We start from the raw sequence: 19,552 nt of genomic DNA, 5'->3' as shown, positions 1-19,552 counted from the left end.
CCTACATGCCACTATTCAGTGATAAATGCTGTTTGTTATTTTATGTTTCTCACCTATATCTTTAAGTACGTACATTACAATTACAAGAGCGTAGAGTACGCACATTCTAAATACTTCACTCTTTTTCCAGCCATTGCAGCTAGTTTCTAAGCAAACGCTACCGCATTGTCCGATAGGCTTAGTCCTGCAATGCTTATTATATTCAGAAGTGCATTTATAATTATCTCCTGTGGGTAATGATCCCTTGTTGGTAATGACATTTATTGGAAAAGTACCCTACTTTCAGACCATGTCAATAAGTTTGTTTTGTTTTTTAGTGCATGATGAGGAAGTTAAGAAAGGAGAGCTCACTGGGAAATAAATTTTTATATCATGGAATGTAATCCTATCCCCCCCTCCCCGCTTTTTGGTATCCTTTTTACGCGCCGTATTCTTTTAACGATTTCACACGACTTTACATTCGGTGAATTCGGTATATAGCAAGGCTTTGCCAATTCTTAACAGTTACAAATGGGTAAGTGGACACGTTCCAAAGTCTTTGTGGGCCATCTTCCTGTGGGTTGCAGCTTAATTTGGGCGATTACTCCAGCGTCCTCGAACAGCTGAAAAAGTCACTTAATACGGTGAATAAATGTGGTCAAAACTATGATTATAAGTCCTGTGTAAATTAACTCTCGGGCCCACCTTTTCCTCGCGCATTAGTTCTGCGCAGCGTGTTCAGCAGTAATTCCGAACTCGGTTGCACCACCTGGCGTCAAGTTAACAGACCACCCGTATTTCAGATTTTTAGCACGTGACTGGGACGTGTAAAGCGTATTTGTACGTAGACGGCTTTATAGAAACCAGCTGTGGCAGGAGCTCACGAATGTTTAGGGCGCTGCGGAGCGCGACGTTTTATTGCGACCTTTACGACTCAATAATGGTAAATGGGTGTCGAGAAGGACGGAACTACGCTTGGCGACGACGACAGTGCGCCACAACGCCGCCACCTGGAGGCCATTCGTTTGGTCGGTCGCTGGTCGCCTGTGGAGCCGTTTTGCAGCGAGCGGTCCTTTACTAGAGCCATCCAGTTTCCTGTAAATTTTCAGGAATATTTACAACCGTTTGCAGAGTCGTATGTAGGTATCTACAGATCTCTTGGCTGAACCTATGTTATTGTGATAATTAACGTAAATAATCAGCATTTTAGAGCGGTTAATTAATAAATAGCTTGTAACGTAGAATTTAAAACTTACACTGTGTGATCAAAAGTATCCGGACACCTGGCTGAAAATGATTTACAAGTTCGTGGCGCCCTTCATCGGTAATGCTGAAATTTAGTATGGTGTTGACCCACCCTTGGTCTTGATGACAGTTTCCACTCTCGCAGGCATAAGTTCAATCACGTGTTGGAAGGTTTCTTGGGGAATTCCAGCCATTCTTCACGGAGTGCTGCACTGAGGAGAGGTATCAACTGAAAATGCTATATTCTCTTTTCTCTGTGAGACACTGGATGAGCTAATAAAAAGGTTTCGAAAGCTTTTTTGATTTAACTAAGGCATTTGATTGTGTTGATAACAAAATATTGCTCCAGAAGTTGGACCATTATGGAATACGAGGAGCAGCTCACAATTGGTTCACCTCTTACTTTAGCAACAGGCAGCAAACGGTCATTATTCACAATGTTGGTAACGGCTGTGATGTGGGATCTGAGTGGGGTACTGTCAAGTTGGGGGTGCCCCAGGGATCAGTGTTGGGGCCACTCCTGTTCCTTATTTATATAAATGATATGCCCTCTAGTATTACAGGTAACTCTAAAATATTTCTGTTTGCCGATGACACTAGCTTGGTAGTAAGGGATGTTGCGTGCAACATTCACTCGGTTTCGTATAGTGCAGTACATGACCTCAGCTCATAGCTTGTAGAAGATAAACTAACATTAAATCACAGAAACACTCGGTTTTTACAGTTCTAACACACCATTCAACAAAACCTGATGTTTTAATTTCACAGAATGGGCATATGATTAGTGAAACTGAACAGTTCAAATTTCTAGGTGTTCAGATAGATAGTAAGCTGTCGTGGAAAGCCCACGTTCAGGATCTTGTTCAAAGACTTAGTACTGCCATTTTTACTATTCGAACGGTATCAAAAGTGAGTGATACTTCGATACGAAAATTAGTCTACTTTGCTTATTTTCATTAGCTTATGTCGTATGGTATTATATTTTGGGGTAACTCTTCCCATTCTACAAGGATATTTTTGACTCAGAAACGGGCGGTTCTGGCGGTGTGAGTTCACGAAACTCTTGTCGACCTCTGTTCACGAGCCTGGGTATTTTGACATTAGCCTCTCACTATGTATATTCCTTATTGTCGTTTCTTCTTACCAATATTAGTTTATTTCCATCAATAAGCAGCTTTCACTCGGTTAAACCTGCATTTGGATCGGACTTCCTTAACTCTTGTGCAAAAAGATGTGCAGTATACTGCTGCATCCATTTTCAATAAGCTGCCACTCGAATTCAAAAATCTTAGCAGAAATCCATGCGCTTTCAAATCGAAACTGAAGAGTTTCCTCATGGGTAACTCCTATTCTGTCGAGGAGTTCCTTGAAAAATTAAACTGATTTTTATTGTATTGCTGATAGCGTTTACTTAACCTAATGGATTGACTTTTTTTCAGGTTCATGAACATATATTTTTATGTGTTATTACTTTTATGTCGTAATTTCATGTACTGACACGTTCCATGACCTTGAACATTAGCTCCTCAACTTGGTCCTACGGAACTTGACGTGTAAATAAATAAATAAATATCGGTAGGTGAAGCCTGGCACCAAGTCGGCGTTCCTAAACATTCCAAATGAGTTATATAGGATTCATGTCAGGACTCTTTGAGGGCCAGTCCATTAAAGAGAGGTTACTGTCGTGTAACCACTCCGCCACATGCCGCGCTTTATGAACAGAAACAATCGCCATCGCCGAATTGCTCTTCAAAAGTGGGAAGCAATTAGGCGCTTAAAACAGCAATGCAGGCCGGTGTTGTGATAGTGCCACGAAAAACAACAAGGGGTGCAAGCCCCTCCATGGAAAACACAACCACACCATAACACCGCCGTCTCCGAATTTTACTGTTGGCACTACACATGCTGGCAGGTGACGAACACCTGAACACCTGGCATTCGCCATACCCACAGCCTGACATCGGATCGCCACATTGTGTACCGAGATTCGTTACTCCACACAACGTTTTTCCATTGTTTACGCTACTTATACATCAAGCGAGGCGTCATTTGGCATTTAGCGGCGTGATGTTTGGCTTATGAGCAGCCGCTCGACCATGAAACCCGAGTTTCCTCACCTCCCGCCTAACTGTTATAGTACTTGCAGTGGATCCTGATCCAGTATGGAATTGCCGTGTGATGGTCTGGATAGACGTCTGCCTATTACACATTACGACCCTCTTCAACCGTCGGCGGTCACTGTCAGTCAACAAACGATGTCGGCCTGTACGCTTTTGTGCTATACCTGTCTCTTTACGTTTCCACTTCGCTATCTCATCAGAAACAGTGGACCTAGGGATGTTTAGGTGCGCGAAAATTTCGCGTATGGCCAAAGTGACACCCAATAACCTGACCACGTTCGAGGTCCGTGAGTTCTGCGGGGCGCCCAGTTTTGCTCTCTCCCGATGTCTAATGGCTACTGAAGTCGCTGATATGGAATACCTGGCAGTAGGTGGCAGCACAATGCACCTAATATGAAAAACGTATGTTTTTGTGGTGTCCTGATTCTTTTGATCACATTGTGTATTACTTAACAATATAAAGTGTCACAATACAATTTATGATCTAATAACGTTTGCTCTTTTAAATTTTTCTTTTTTTTATGGCGGATGGTTTGTATTAACTTGGTCTACAAAAACAAATTGCAAGAAAAAGTATCTTACTACGTGCATCACAGAGAGAGATACTTTGGGGTATGTTATTATTCGCCTACACTATTGGCTACAGCCGCCAAGGCACTTCTATATATTGTGCTACTATGATGGCACAACCATCATATTTCTGTAATCGGCATGTTACAACATTTTCCTAATTGTTTCAAACTGTTAGTAGTACAATTATTATGACAAAGTATGTTTATAAATTAGGCGCATTTGTCAGTAGGACTTTTGATTTTGTTTCTAAAAGGCGTACATACGTCGTGCGCCCTCGCTATGATGTCAACAGTCAGTATTCAACTTGTCGGACGTCTTCATCTACATACGCACTCTATAAACCACCAGGTACCACAACTAGTCATTCTCTTTCCTGTTCCATTGACAAACAGAGCCAGCGAAAAACAACTATGTATATGCTCCCGCATGAGGCGTAATTACTCTTGCCTTCGCTATCCTTATGTGGAATGTACTGTACGTTGGCAGTATTACAATCGTTCTGCTTTCAGCTTCAAATTCCGGTTCTCTAAAGTTTTTCAATAACGTTTCCAAAAAATAACGTCGAGTTTCCTCCATGAATTCATAGTTGAGTTAAGGGAACATTTTATAACACTCGTTTGCTAGTCGAACCCAACGCTAAGAAATCTTTCACAGCCGGCCACGGTGGCCGAGCGGTTCTAGGCGCTTCAGTCCGGAACCGCGCGACTGCTACGGTCACAGATTCGAATCCTGCCTCGGGCATGGATGTGTGTGATGTCCTTAGGTTAGTTAGATTTAGGTAGTTCTAAGTTCTAGGGGACTGGTGAACTCAGAATTTAAGTTCCATAGTGCCCAGAGCCATTTCAACCAAATCTATCAGAATGCCTCTAAATTACTTTGATTTCTTTGTTTAATGCGACCTTTCAGAATCCCAAACACTCAAGCAGTACCCACAAATGGATGACACCTGTGTTCTATACGTGATGTCCTTTACACACAAGCTACACTTTGCTAGCATTCTCCAAATAAACCAACCTACAGTCACCTTCCGTATTACAGACATTACATTCTCGTTCTGTCTCACACCGCTTTTCAACGTTACACCTAAATACTTAATTTCTTTGACTGTCTATTCGAACGTTATGGGATTGTTTTTCCTGCTTGTCTGGATTATATTACATATTTCTACATTTAGAGCAAACTTCCATTCATCACACGAAATATAAATCCTGTCTAAACCATCATGTATTCCTCTACAGTCATCCGACGACAATAGTCTTTTGTATACTATAGCGTCATCGCATCAGCAAACAGCTGCAGATTCCTGTTCACACTACCCTTCACATGTTATATGTACTTAATGAACAAAAGTAGTCGTATGGAAGCTCTCTGGGGCACACCTGATGATACCACTGTCTCTGACGATCATTCATGAATTAGGAGAACGTACTGGTTTCTGTTACTTAAGCAGTCTTTCACCCACTCACATACTTGAGATTGTATTCATATTGCTCGGACGGCTCTCCAAAAGTGAACTGTATCAAATGTTATGGATCTTAAAACAATATGTGCGTTTTTTGGCAATACCTCGTTAATGAATAATGTCACCTGAAAATTTTTGAAGAGCTCAATAATCCGCATCATGAGATAAGAAGTAAAGAACTTGGGTCCAGATTTGAATGGAATGCAGTATGTTAGGAATCGGCTACAGTGAATAACTTGTGTATCCGATCTCTTAAAAGTTTTAACGCTTTTACCATTGGAGTGCAACGCGCTTGACCGTGCGCTGTTGGGAATTTGTTGCGAGGCAGGACGGGGCTTGAGGTGTGTGTGCTGACTTAATTCAGCTGTCCATTTGAAAATCAACCACGTATGTCCCTGCAAAATGATTGGGGCACGTCTTTTACGATTTTAAAAGGGCTCGCGCAGCTGGCTTAAAAAAAGAAATTATAATTTCTGTACTTTGTGCTGCAGCCTACATTGCCTACTCGTAAACAGGGCTCTTGATGTTTGTGTTGTTGGAAATAAACAACTCGATTGAAGTTCTCCAGTGCTGTGCTGTAATGGAGCTCTGAAGTACACGTATAATATACTAAACAGTATATAGGAAGAAGACAATAAGGGTACATCATTTATAAATATGCTATACACGTTAAAAAGTTTAAAGTGTAACACAACTTCAATATAAAAGTATATGTAATACTAGCCGAAAAAAAACGTTAATATCAGAGCACAAAAAAGGCGCAGTTTACGTTTTAGTTTATTATTTTAAAATTTGATTTTATGACTATTTTATAGATTTTATTAAGCTGTTGTATTTGCTCCTGTCTGAAAGACTGGCTGAGCGGTCGAGCGCGGCGCGGAGTGGCAGCGAGGTAAGAGGCGTCCTGTCAGGTTTCGCGTGGCCCATCCCCCCGGAAATTCTAGTCCTCCCTCGAACATGGGGATGTGTGTTGTCCTTAGCATAAGATAGTTTAAGTTAGTTTAAGTAGTGTGTAAGTCTAGGGACCGATTGTAACACGCCCGGGGGTGCAAATGGGTGGGGAACCCTTCAACTGGTTGTCGTTTCGACAGTACACCCTATCCACATCACGTACCGGATAATCCCGCGGCGGTCGTATTGTTCTGCTCCACACTCCTGCTGGCTTGCTCGAAATTATCTATCGAAATATGGAAGCGGGTTTAGAGAAGCCACTCGACGTTAAAACACAATACTGGCCTACGTCTGGTATGAACAACTGTATTCTGAGACGATAAAAGAAAATTGCAGGTTGCACTGTTTTCATTCTAATTCATAAGTGTTTATCCCAAGTAATGGATGATTGCCAGTCCGCAATATCACTCAGACGAGCGTACGCGTAATCGACACGACGCGGGTGATGGTTGATGATGCGGAAGCCGAATCATCGCACGTAAGTTCTTACGCTCGTCACGCATACACACATATTTCGTACCAGTCCTCCTTGACACTAGTCATAAATTTTAACACTGTTCACAAAGTTAAATTTACAGTTCACAGTTCTCAATTGTACGACCGGGCGCGTAACCGTCGCGGCGCGGTTGATGGTTGATGACGCGGAACGCTATGACCGAACGCTCGCTACAAGACGCTAGCACGTAAATGCTCTCTTTTGTGGTAAATAGTATTACTAATTCACATTAGTTCATTCTGGGAGACCGAACACGGCGCGGATGATTGATGAACGGTGTGACACGCAACGAGAGGTTACACAAATACGTTATTGGCGGCACTGCTCAATTTTAATTACATCATTACGCACTTTCCTCTGAATCACTTCCATATTGCATCACTTTACTGTAATAGCACTTGCAGCAACACTTGAGCTTCCATAATAACAATGTTTCTTACATGCAGAGCTACCCACAACACTACATAACAAACAGTTCCGTGTCGCGTGCTCAAGTGTGCAATGGCGTTGCCCGCAAAGATACTCAGCAACCAAGCCAGCGATACGACAATACGCCTACACGATGACCTGAGCAGTTTGATCCCTCAGGTGTACCAGCTACCTTACTCTATCTTCCTCAGCACCTTTAAAATTGTTCCAAAAATTTTGGTATAGCAGCACATTCGCACTCTTTTCAACGTGCAGCTCGCCATTCACTTCCACAACCTTCCCTAACTGTAGCTCCTTCACACCCACTAGACCGTCGATGGCCTAAGTCGCTCATACTTATCCACTCCGGCTTACTCATTCTCCCTCACTCACCACCCCACTTCCGCATTACAGTGCATCGACACCTCAAAAACATCTTTCCCAGACGTTGGGTAGGATGCGCAGCCCTCGTAGCGTGGCCTGCTAGATCACTGGACTTAAACCTCCTGGATTATTACCTCTGGGGGCATCTGAAAAGCGTGGTGTATATTGAACCAGTTCCTGATGTGCGCATCCTTCAACAGTGTGTTCGCGACGCCTGTGACACTTTTCGTAGAGAGGCTGTAATGTGCGAAAGAGTGCGGCAGTCCGTGACGCGAACTGTGAATACGTGCATTGCGTCCCATGGACGGCACTCTGAACATCTGTTGTCACGTGGATGCGATGCAGCTCTGAACTGTGTTCCAGGACCATTTGTTGTCATTGCACGCACATTGTCCGTTTCCGGACACATGTTCATAGGATCCTTTTTCCTCCATTGCCAATCAAGAATTCCTCCCTGCAGTTTGTTTTATTAATGTACACCCTGCACAATCTTCAATCTGTTTATTCCATACTTCCATACTATTTGTTGCAGAATGTACAAGTTCCGTAATGTATAGCTACTACGCCACACTACTCAGTATTGGAGAACGAGAGAAATTAGTGACTTTTAACAAACTTTACACAAAATTTCAAACCTTTACGAATCTTTTTCTGACTAACAACCCTTTCAAAACGATCAAAGGAGAAAAGTTTATCGCTTACTCCTTTTACCATCTTTTTGAGTACAAACGTCGCCTGAGGCATGACATCATGACCTTTACTTTAATTGCTTCTTTGCTACTAATTCTGTTCGGGACACATTTAGCAGATAATATGCACATATGCTGCTGAATGTAACTACAAAATTATATCACTGTACGACCAGTTCCTGATGATGCTGTAGTATACAGAGAAATCGCAGCATTAGAAAATTGCAGCGAAATGCAGGAAGATCTGCAGCGGATAGGCACTTGGTGCAGGGAGTGGCAACTGACCCTTAACATAGACAAATCTAATGTACTGCGAATACACAGACAGAAGGATCCTTTATTGTAGGATTATATGATAGCGGAACAAACACTGGTAGCAGTTACTTCTGTAAAATACCTGGGAGTATGCGTGCGGAACGATTTTAAGTGGAATGATCATATAAAATTAATTGTTGGTAAGGCGGGTGCCAGGTTGAGATTCATTTCGAGAGTCCTTAGAAAATGTAGTCCATCAACAAAGGACGTGGCTTACAAAACACTCGTTCGACCTATACTTGAGTATTGCTCATCAGTGTGGGATCCGTACCAGGTCGGGATAACAGAGGAGATAGAGAAGATACAAAGAAGAGCGGCGCGTTTCGTCACAGGGTTATTTGGTAACCGTGATAGCGTTACGGAGGTGTTTAGCAAACTCAAGTGGTAGACTCTGCAAGAGAGGCGCTCTGCATCGCGGTATAGCTTGCTGTCCACATTTCGAGAGGGTACGTTTCCGGATGAGGTATCGAATATATTGCTTTCCCCTACTTATACCTCCCGAGGAGATCACTAATGTAAAATTAGAGAGATTCGAGCACGCACGGAAGCTTTCCGCGAGTCGTTATTTCCGGGAACCATACGCGACTGGAACAAGAAAGGGAGGTAATGACAGTGGCACGTAAAGGGCCCCCCGCCACACACCGTTGGATGACTTGCGGAGTATAAATGTAGATGTAGATGTAGACACACAATTCAGAAAATATAGGGGAAGAAGGAATTGGACACAGAGAGGGTTAGGAAGTGTTGGGCAGAGAATAGGGGTGAGGAGGAGAGGGTGGAGGAGGCGGTCATAGAGAAGAGGAAGCAGGAGACGGGCGGGGGGAGGGGGAGGGCCGGAGGAGTTGGGTCGATAGCGTTGAGATAAATACATACCAGGTCAAGAGTAGGTATTTAGCTAATATAACAGTAAATTAGTAGCACTGTCTAAGATATTGAGCGCTCTAGCGGAGTTATTTTACTTAGCTCATTTCCTTGCCTTGGAGCAGTTTTGCTGTCAGTGGTACACCCAAGCTATCTTCACACACTAGACTTCGCAGCTTTAGTGATACTGACAAGTGATGCTTTTCTGTTTCAAAAGTAACTGCTCTCGTAAATCCTCAACTTGCTGAGCAGATTATTCATCTTTTCCGTTTCTGGTGAATTAGTAGTTCAATTCCTTTCAAGTTGATTATTATTATCAGAATGGACCATGTAGTGCAGAAATTCTTTGTTCCATATCGATCGTGGTGATAGGCCGGTTAAGAGAATAAACTTGTTTCAGGGAAGAGCTGTGTTCAAATACTTATCCAGATATTTTGATTTAGTTACTGTTTGGTTTGAGCGAATAATTTCAGGCAATGGCAAGTATGATTATGTATAAAAAGTGTCCACTTACGTCTGTCTCCACCGTTGGACCTGAGAGACAGCACTCCCTATTTTTCAGTTTCAAATAAAATAAAATGAAATAAATGAGAAATTAACTTCCAACGTGCCTTATTTCGTTCACTGTTCCATCGGGGCTCGAACTTCGCACATATTACGATTTGGAGCTGACACGGTCATTCTTTTGCAACACGGCAAAGGCGTGGTTAAGGCCTAAGATGATTGGCACTGTGCACTTACAACAGAGAACATAAAACGAATTATTAATGTCAATTGGACCAATACTTTTACTTTATGGTAATCCTGCGTGCATTACCTTGCTAAACTGGTTCCAGGTAACACTTTTTGCTGAGAATAGTCATTTCCATACATGTACGGACACGAAGTCTGTGAAACTACCAACATATACAACTTCAAGAAAGGGTGAGGTATATAGTTCACATGGACTTCATTCACAAAATTAGGCGAATGCAGAGTCATTAATCGCTGAAGGCAATAGATAATATATAGCTAAGAAGAGATTAATTTTAACCATCGAACTAAGATAATTTTTGCGAAAAGCAAAACGACAGCTTAGCTTTATTAGAATATGTTCTGTATGAGATGTGAAAGAATAATTTCATTCATGTGGACACACAGCAATAAAAGGGGCAGTCAAATGAAAACGAGTCAAATGGGAAAAAGTAAGCAAACTGTTTATTATTTCAAAAGTAATCGCCATAGCTGTTTATACATTTATTCCACTGTGGGGCAAGACAGTCAATGTTTTAATGGAAAAACGTTTGCGACTGCCTCCAGAATCATGATTGCACCCAGACGCTCACATCTTCGTCCGAACCAAATTGCCTGCCACAAATACCTTTCTTCGATGCTCCAAATATAAGGAAATCGCATGGGGAGAGATCGGGCTGGATGGAGGATGTGTAAGGGCTTCCAAGTCAAACTCCTGAATGTAGTCGAAGAAACCTTGTCAACATGTGGGCCCACCCACATACTGCCAAAACTGTTTCGAGTACGCTGCAGAAGGACACTGGCAGCCGTGGATTTGCTTCAGACTAACAGTTGCGCACTTGGGTACAGTCATGGTTCCGTAGGCAACTGAAAACATCTTTCCGTAAAGGGATTAACAGTTTTGTCTCGCAATGGGACAAATGTAATAACAGTTATGTTGATTACTTTCGAAATAATGAACAGTTCAATTACTTTTAGGCTTCTGTAGCACAGTCGGTAAAAATGGTACCCTTCCAGCATCACTTTGTTGTCCGTCTGCCTGTCTGTCTAACCGACAGTCAAAAACCCTCTTTCTCAGGAACGGTTAGACGCACCAAGCTGAAATTTATGTTAAACCATAAGGTCCATTCTCTCTTGGGACTGTACTAAATATTAGTTTCTAAGTCAGTGCAGTCAAAAGAGACGACCCATTTATGTCACATAGTCTGATATTCATAAAGTCACTCATCGAAACCTATATGGTACTTCCCATTGATCTATAATCGTGAAATTTGGTAATAAGCAAATTTCATAGCACCAGTAAAGGAAAAATACGAAAATTTTTAATTTATGATTATATCACACGAAAAATATCTCTTTTTTTTGTAATTTGGTTTTCGTCTGTCTGTCTTTTCGTCCGTCTGTTAAGACATCATTTCTACTGGAATGGGTAGAAGTAATAAACTGAAGATTATTTCGCATACTAAGGTTTATGGTCTCTTTGTGGTGTGAAACCCTCGGTGGGCGACTCCTCGCACTTCCCTGCATTTTTCTTTTCATCTGTCTAGTTTTCGTTTGCCTGCGCTTTACAGCGTTCATTACAAGTAAGTGAAGAAGAATTATATGATATGCTGTGTGGTATAAGCAATCTAATAAGTAAAGAATATGGACTGAGAGTAAATTGAAGAAAAACGGAAGTAATGAGAGGTTGCAGAAATGAGTACAGTGAGAAACTTAACATCAGGGTTGATGGTCATGAGGTAGATGAAGTTAAGGAATTCTGCTAACTAGGCAGCAAAATAACCAATGACGGACGGAGCAAGGAGGTCATCAAAAGCAGACTAGCACTGGCAAAAAGGGCATTCTTGGCCAAGAGAAGTCTGCTAGTATCAAACACGGGCCTTAATTTGAGGAAGAAACTTCTGAGAATGTACTTTTGGAGTACAGCATTGTATGGTAGTGAGAACTGGACTGTGGAAAAAACCGGAATAGAAGAGAATCGAAGCATTTGAGATGTGGTGCTACAGACGTATGTCGAAAATTAGGTGGGGTGATAACGCAAGGAATGAGAAGGTTCAGTGCAGAATCGGAGTGGAAAGGAATATGTGGAAAACTCTGACAAGGAGAAGGGTCAGGAAGATAGGACAACTGTTAAGACATGATGGAATGGCTTCCTTGGTACTAGAGGAAGCTGTAGAGGACAAAAACTGTAGAGGAAGACAGAGATAGAAGTACATCCAGCAAGTAATTGAGGACGTAGGTTGCAAGTGCTACCATGAGATCTCTGGCCGCTGTGACCGAGCGGTGCTAGGCGCTTCACTCTGGAACCGCGTGAACGCTACGGTCGCTGGTTCGAATCCTGTCTCTGGCATGGATGTGTGTGGTGTCCTTAGTTAGGTTTAAGTAGTTCTAAGTTCTAGATATTAAGTCCCTTAGTGGTCAGAGCCATTTGAACCATTTGAACAGCGAGATGAAGAGGTTGACACAAAAGAGGAATTGGTGGTGGGCCGCATCAAACCAGCGACCGTTGAGGCAACCCCCCCCCCCCCCCAAAAAAAGACATAAAAACAGAGAGTAAAGTATCAGTAAAGAACAGTATTCGGAAATCTAGTGATAGAGTCTATATTCACTTCTGTAAAGTTCTTGGAATACAAGTGTCTGTAAATAGCTCGAACATAGACTGGAAATGGAAGTCACGGAAAACAAAATTAGAGGTCTGAACAAAATTGCATGCAAAACGTAAGATTTAACACCTGCAAAGATAAATATGTCAAGTAAATATTAAATTTTACAACAGGAACATAAAATGTGACAAAATAGTTTCATGTTCCGAAGCCACTTACTTACAGAATAGCACATAGCTACTTTTTGAAACTAATTGAGCAAGTTGTCGGGGTTCCCATTGTCAATATCATTTATTAAGGGAGGTTAAAGAAAAGGGAAAATGAAATCTTAAATGAAATGAACTATCTTACAGCAGTATTTCGCTAAATTTTAGGTTAAGAAATACAATGGAATGGTTACACCATGCTTATCCTCTCGTACTTCTCTTTCAAATATAATGATTGTAATCGGTGACAGTTTCAGGGAAGATAAGAATTTATTGTGAAAAACTTAAAAATAGATGAGATACTGTCTGGGACCCAGTGAAATCGTCTTACGTTACTGGGCTGTGACTCATGAAAAGACATCTGTTAATCTGGGAGAACATAGCTACTTCTAAAAACTAAATTAAAGGGCTGGTTGCCTGGTTCCCTGAATGCAAGCAGTGGCCGCACTGGTTAAACCGCCCTGATTAACGATATCAGCTGTACTGAAAAAGCAGTTTGCGGAACTAGGCTAAAAAAGTGTTTCATTTAATTAATATAATTCACCTGTTTCACTAAGAAACCACTCCTCAATAAATTAACCGCTATCATTTGTATTTCAGTTTCGGCCCATTAATTTTGGTTCCTACACTTACGGAACATTTCAATAAGCAATCTTAGCTGCAGGAAACAGACACCCTTTAGCGAGCAGTTAACATCAAAATTCAGGTGCTAATTCGAGCAATGTACAAAGATATACTTCGAAATAAAGAACTAGAAGACACGGACAAGAGGTATTTCGATAGAAAATTAAAAATAAATACCTCTTCTAATGAAAATAATCCACGGATAGAGCATATTACAATTAAATATGCATTTTGTTGTTATTGTGGCCTTCAGTCGAAAGACTGATCTGATGAACCTCTTCACGCTACCGTATCCTGAGCAAGCCCCTTGATCTCCGAATAGCTACTGCAACCTACATGCATTTGAACCAGCTTATTATATTCGTTCCTTGGTTTCCTTCTGCAATTCCTCCCACCCGTCCGGGCGCCTCCTCCGCCCACCACAACCACTCAAACACGCGCATTTTCGTCAAACACTAAGTTTGTGATTCCTCGAGGGCTCAGATGTGTCCCATTAACCGATCTCTTCTTTTAGTCAAGTTGGGCTATAAATTTCTTTCCTACCCAACTCTGTTCAGTACACATTCATTAGTTACCCGACCCGCTAGTCTAATATTCAGCATTCTTCTGTAGCACATCTCAAAAGCTTGTGTTATCTTTTTGTATGAACCACTTATTGTCCACGATTCACTTTGATGCAAAGCTAAACTACACGTAAACACCACCAGAAATTTTAATACCTAAATTCATATTCGGTGTTAACAAATTTCTCTCCAGGTACGCTCTTTTAGCCATTGCCAGTCAACATTTTATATCCGCTGTACCTCGATCATCATCAGTTATTTTTTAGCCAAGATAGAAAAATTCGTCGACTACTTTTAGTACCTCATTTCCTAATTCCCACAGCGCCGCCTGATTTAGTTTGACTACATACCATTACACTTGTTTCCTTTTGTTGATGTTTAAATATAGTGAAATAACTGTGTTCTGAACGTCTTATTTACATGACATTTTCACTACATTTGCCAGGCATGCAAGTTTCCAGCCTTTTCTCACCAGCTGCGATATAGTCGCGTATTTGAACAGTGATCCAATACTGTCAAATGTTTATTATTCCAGTCTTTGATCACAATATTAATTCTTTTGACGATGACCGGTTTCAGTCAGTAATGACCATCCTCAGATCTTTTCTACACCATGTCCTAAACTGATAAGGCCGTAATGGCATCGTCAGAACATATAAATCTATTCAGCACAGCATCGTCACATAGATCTAAAATAGGGTGTAGAATAAGCCACATAATCCACACAGTCATTTCAATGACATGGTGTAAAAAGTTCTGAAGGTGGTCATCACTGACTGAAACCGGTCACCGTCAAAAAATTTTCAGCTGTTTTATGTGTCGCAGATATGTTCTCAGGCTTACTTACGAGACACTTGGTTTACATAACCTGAAATGTATTTTTCGACGATGACTTGTGTTTCACACAAGTTGGACAATTTTTGACGTAACACCAGAAAACAGGCTAAGGCCGAAATATAAATAGCGAAATAAACATATTATATACAGTCAAATGATGGATACATACGGTCGAAAACTGCCCATTCCTTTCAACTGCTCTTCCAAGTGCTATTCTGTCCCTGACAGAATTACAATGTCATCGGAAAACCGAAAGGTTTTTACATTTCCATGAACTTTTTAACTCATTCACCAACTTTTTCTTTGCTTTCCTTTACTGTTTTCTCAATGTGCAGATCATGTAACAGCGGGGAGAAGCTATACCAACATACTGACGTTAACGGTGGAATATAAAGGACACAGAAATTATGCATAACTGAAAGATGTAATAACTGTACGGGTCGAGACGACGTAGGACGCGAGGTGCGGCGAATGGCGACGAGAAGTAACGGTTTCTACTGTCGTTGTGCATTATCAGGATCTAAGTCAGCGATGCTGTTGGCAGACGAGATGGGAGTAGGGACGGCTTGTCCGGCAGCCGGCTGGAACGCAAGCATCGGCCGACCTGATTAACTCGCTACACACGGGGCTCTGCGAGCGGCGGCCGTCCCCCTAATCACCAGCACAAAACTAATTTAACTGTTTAATTGTTGGTTAAATCCGGCCGCGCATGCACAAGTCCCTAAAACAAATATTGGGCTTCGGGTTTCATTTTATTGTGTCCGCACGAGATTAATTTAATTTTCCACTGAAATTGCTGATTCATTAACGCTGCATAACCGATTCGGGAAGAAACCGTACACATTACCTCAGTATTACACAGCAACAGTCCCAAATTAATCCATAAAATATGAATTATTAAATAAACGCAGCAATTTTCTGGATGAAATACAACATGTTATTAAGGAAAAAATACGGCAGTGCTATAGAAATTTTGCAAAGAATCTGTATTTAATTTTCTGTAGTTAAGGAAATCAGTGTATTAAATGGAAAAACTTCGTTCCCTGTAATAGATACCGTTTCCATAGAACGTGGTTTAATTTTACTATGACGACTTTTTGCTATGGTTTAAGTCTGTCTCTAGACGTGAAATACCTGAGGTTCTAGGGTGTCATATCAAATTGTGTTTTATTCAGTTGCTGTCAGACGGCCCATAAGTAAAAAATTGTCAATATACCGTAAAAACTTTTCAGCTGTCTAGTTTTCAAACTTATTTTATTTGGCTACTAGATCGGCGATTTACTACGCCATCTTCAGGCCCCTGACCGACTTGCAGGAAGATTACACCCTGGTTCTGTCAAAACACGGGCCACAAATACTGGTATTAGTAGATTTCTGCTTCTTATAGCGATCACTTCAACCATAACCTGTCTACTAAGCCATGATGAATGGCATAATCAGACCGCTATTTAAAGCTAAGTTTTTTCTGTAGCTTTCTATATGCATTGTTGACGAACGGCATAATCAGACCTGTATTCATACCTGAGGTTCCGTACGTAGCTTGACGAAGTGAAGTGCAGGGTCAAAACGACAAGAGTTTATTTGGAACTAGGCTGCCTGAAATCCAACTGAAGCGCGGGATTAGCCGAGCGGTCTATGGGCGCTGCAGTCATGGACTGTGCGGCTGATCCCGGCGGAGGTTCGAGTCCTCCCTCGGGCATGGGCGTGTGTGTTTGTCCTTAAGATAATTTAGGTTAATTAGTGTGTAAGCTTAGGGACTGATGACCTTAGCAGTTAAGTCCCATAAGATTTAACACACATTAGAAAATTTTTTTTGAAATCCATCTTTCAAAATTGTATCTCTGTTCCTTGCCTTTCTGCATTTCTCTCCTTGAGTGAAAAGTAATATAAACTGCAAAACATCACACTCATACTTCCATTTTGCAGTTGGTTTGTGCACACGAATAACTGCACATATTTCCCCCGTAACGTAAAGTGAAATTGTTCCGTTCTCATCTCCAGGCGTACAGTCAGTTTTGGTGGACTACAATGAAACGAACTACTGACACTCCGATGTTACCGATTCAGAAGTATGTGACTTGTGAAGTCCGAAAATGAAAATATATTCTGGATCATATCAGCCATAGAAAAGCAAAAAAATGGCTCCGAGCACTATGGGACTTAACATCTATGGTCATCAGTACCCTAGAACATAGAACTACTTAAACCTAACTAACCTAAGGACAGCACACAACACCCAGCCATCACATAGAAAAGCAAATATTAAATAAATCGCATAGGTTCGTGTTCGACTCCAGACCCAACGCAAGTTCTAACCTATGAGAAAATTTGATAACAGTGCATACTCCGCTGCAGACAGAAGTATTTATTCTCAAACCGTAGAAAGTTATTTGGAAAGGATCTACCAAATTATCTCGGCAGTTTGTGGTAAACACCAGTGGAGCTAATTCAATCATTTGCGAAAGAGGAACGTGTAATTTTCTCTCCTGAAGACGTAAGTGGGGATTTTTACTCATAGAGCTTATTTGTAGTGTAGGCTACCTGTTATTTCTGAATTAATGTCTGGAGAATAGTTACGTACCTCTGCCTACATGCTGATGACTACGAGGAATAAAAATGCTTCTTTCGTTTAATCGCAAGCGATCCTACATTATATCAAGATTTCGCGGAAAAATTTCTAAGAATATCGTTTTTTATCTTTGAGAGGTTTTGATTTTCAAATCACCGTAGTAAGAAAATACGTAAGGTTGAGTTGGATGTGCAATACAATTTCGGTGTGAAACGGCTCCTTTAACAGTGAAGGAGAGGGGAGAAGCTTCATACCTTTAGCGTTAGAGAGACAATGTGAGTACACAAACTAGAATCCGATAGACAGGATTGACGAATGGCATAATGAGATCGGTATTTATGCCCAACGGCCTTAGATTTTGCAGTCAGTACGGACATTACTCTGGTCTGTCATGGCAATGCTGTAAATTACTTTCATCGACAACTGATATTTTGAAGCAACAGTTCATGTCAAACGCTACATTTGGTTGTCTGAAGACATCAACTGCGATTCCAACGTAACATAAATAACTGTTGGACTTTATAGTGCATTGTAATTGAAATTCATTAATTCATGATGTGACTTACATAAAGGTAATGTAGGATGTTGGTATATTTTGTTGAGAGCTTGGTATAGCTGTGAATATTTTCTTCTTGTTGCATACAACATTACAATGAAGCATCTTCCTATTGTTACACATGCTCGTATATGCGAATACCAAGTTTTCGCAGAGGATACCACGAGTTCAAAGAACTTCGATAACCAGACCAATATTTCAAATGGCTCTGAGCACTACGGGACTTAACTCCTGAGGTCATCAGTTCCCTAGAACTTAGAACTACTTAAACTAAACTAACCTAAGGACATCACACACATCCATGCCCGAGGCAGGATTCGAACCTGCGACCGTAGTGGTCGCGCGGTTCCAGATGTAGCGCCTAGAACCGCTCGGCCACCCCGGCCGGCAGACCAATATTTCAGTTGATGGTATGTGATAAACTATTTGCACAGTAGACACTTGTTAGATTATCTGAACGCATCTCTCGTACCAAGTACACAACAATGCTTAACGTTTACGTCCTATGTATAATCATAGACGGCGTTTATGCCGTTTACCCCATGTGAAAGTACTTAAAGATACACAATGTCATTTCGATTAATGACGTACACTCTGATGGTTATGAATTGTTGCCTACCATTACTGTTCTCATGCTAGTCAAATTTCGCCGATAAGAATGCAATGGTTCGAAATACAGTACATCGGGCTGATCTCCACTGCAGTTGTTTCCATTGAAAATATTGATTTCTCTTTCCGACGATGAAACGATCATGCAGCGTCAGAAAGTAGGTTTTGTCACTGACTTTGGTGCAGGTGGTGTAATGGGATCGTTTCTGCGCCATATACTACAATAAGCCAGGCAGTTATCCAGAAACACTACTGCTTTAATGTATAGAGTAGATTTATTTCTTATTTGAGGCATTGGGGTTCAAGTAATGGACACGGAGCATAAAACTGTCGTAGAGCTACAAGTCAGGAATATCAAGCTACAATTTCAGCAAAGACCTATGACGGTAGCAAGGAAATCTCTCGATGATTACTTCATACATTTTCATTGATGGTGATTTCCTTTCCGGATTCTCCTACCTAATAAAGGACGGTCGCGGTAGTTGTCGCAAAGAATAGGACAAAACTATTTTTGGTTTGTTGTTAACTAGAAAGAAAAACTCTTTGTAAGATTTAGCTGCTATTCTAAAACTCTATTGACAGGAGAGAGAGGAATAGGTGGGGCGGTAGCAGGTGTCCCTATCTCTTAGAGCCTTCCATTTACGTATCGCTCTGCAAGCACTTCAGTGGTCACAATATGTCAGATCAGTTTTTGCTAGCTGTTAGTGTAGTTCAAATTATATTTGTATTAGAGTAAATCAAATTATATTTATGCTGTGGAAGTGTGTTTA

This window comes from Schistocerca americana, chromosome 4 (genome assembly GCF_021461395.2).
Source record: "Schistocerca americana isolate TAMUIC-IGC-003095 chromosome 4, iqSchAmer2.1, whole genome shotgun sequence".
Taxonomy (NCBI): domain Eukaryota; kingdom Metazoa; phylum Arthropoda; class Insecta; order Orthoptera; family Acrididae; genus Schistocerca; species Schistocerca americana.
Note: the sequence above shows the minus strand (reverse complement) of the source record.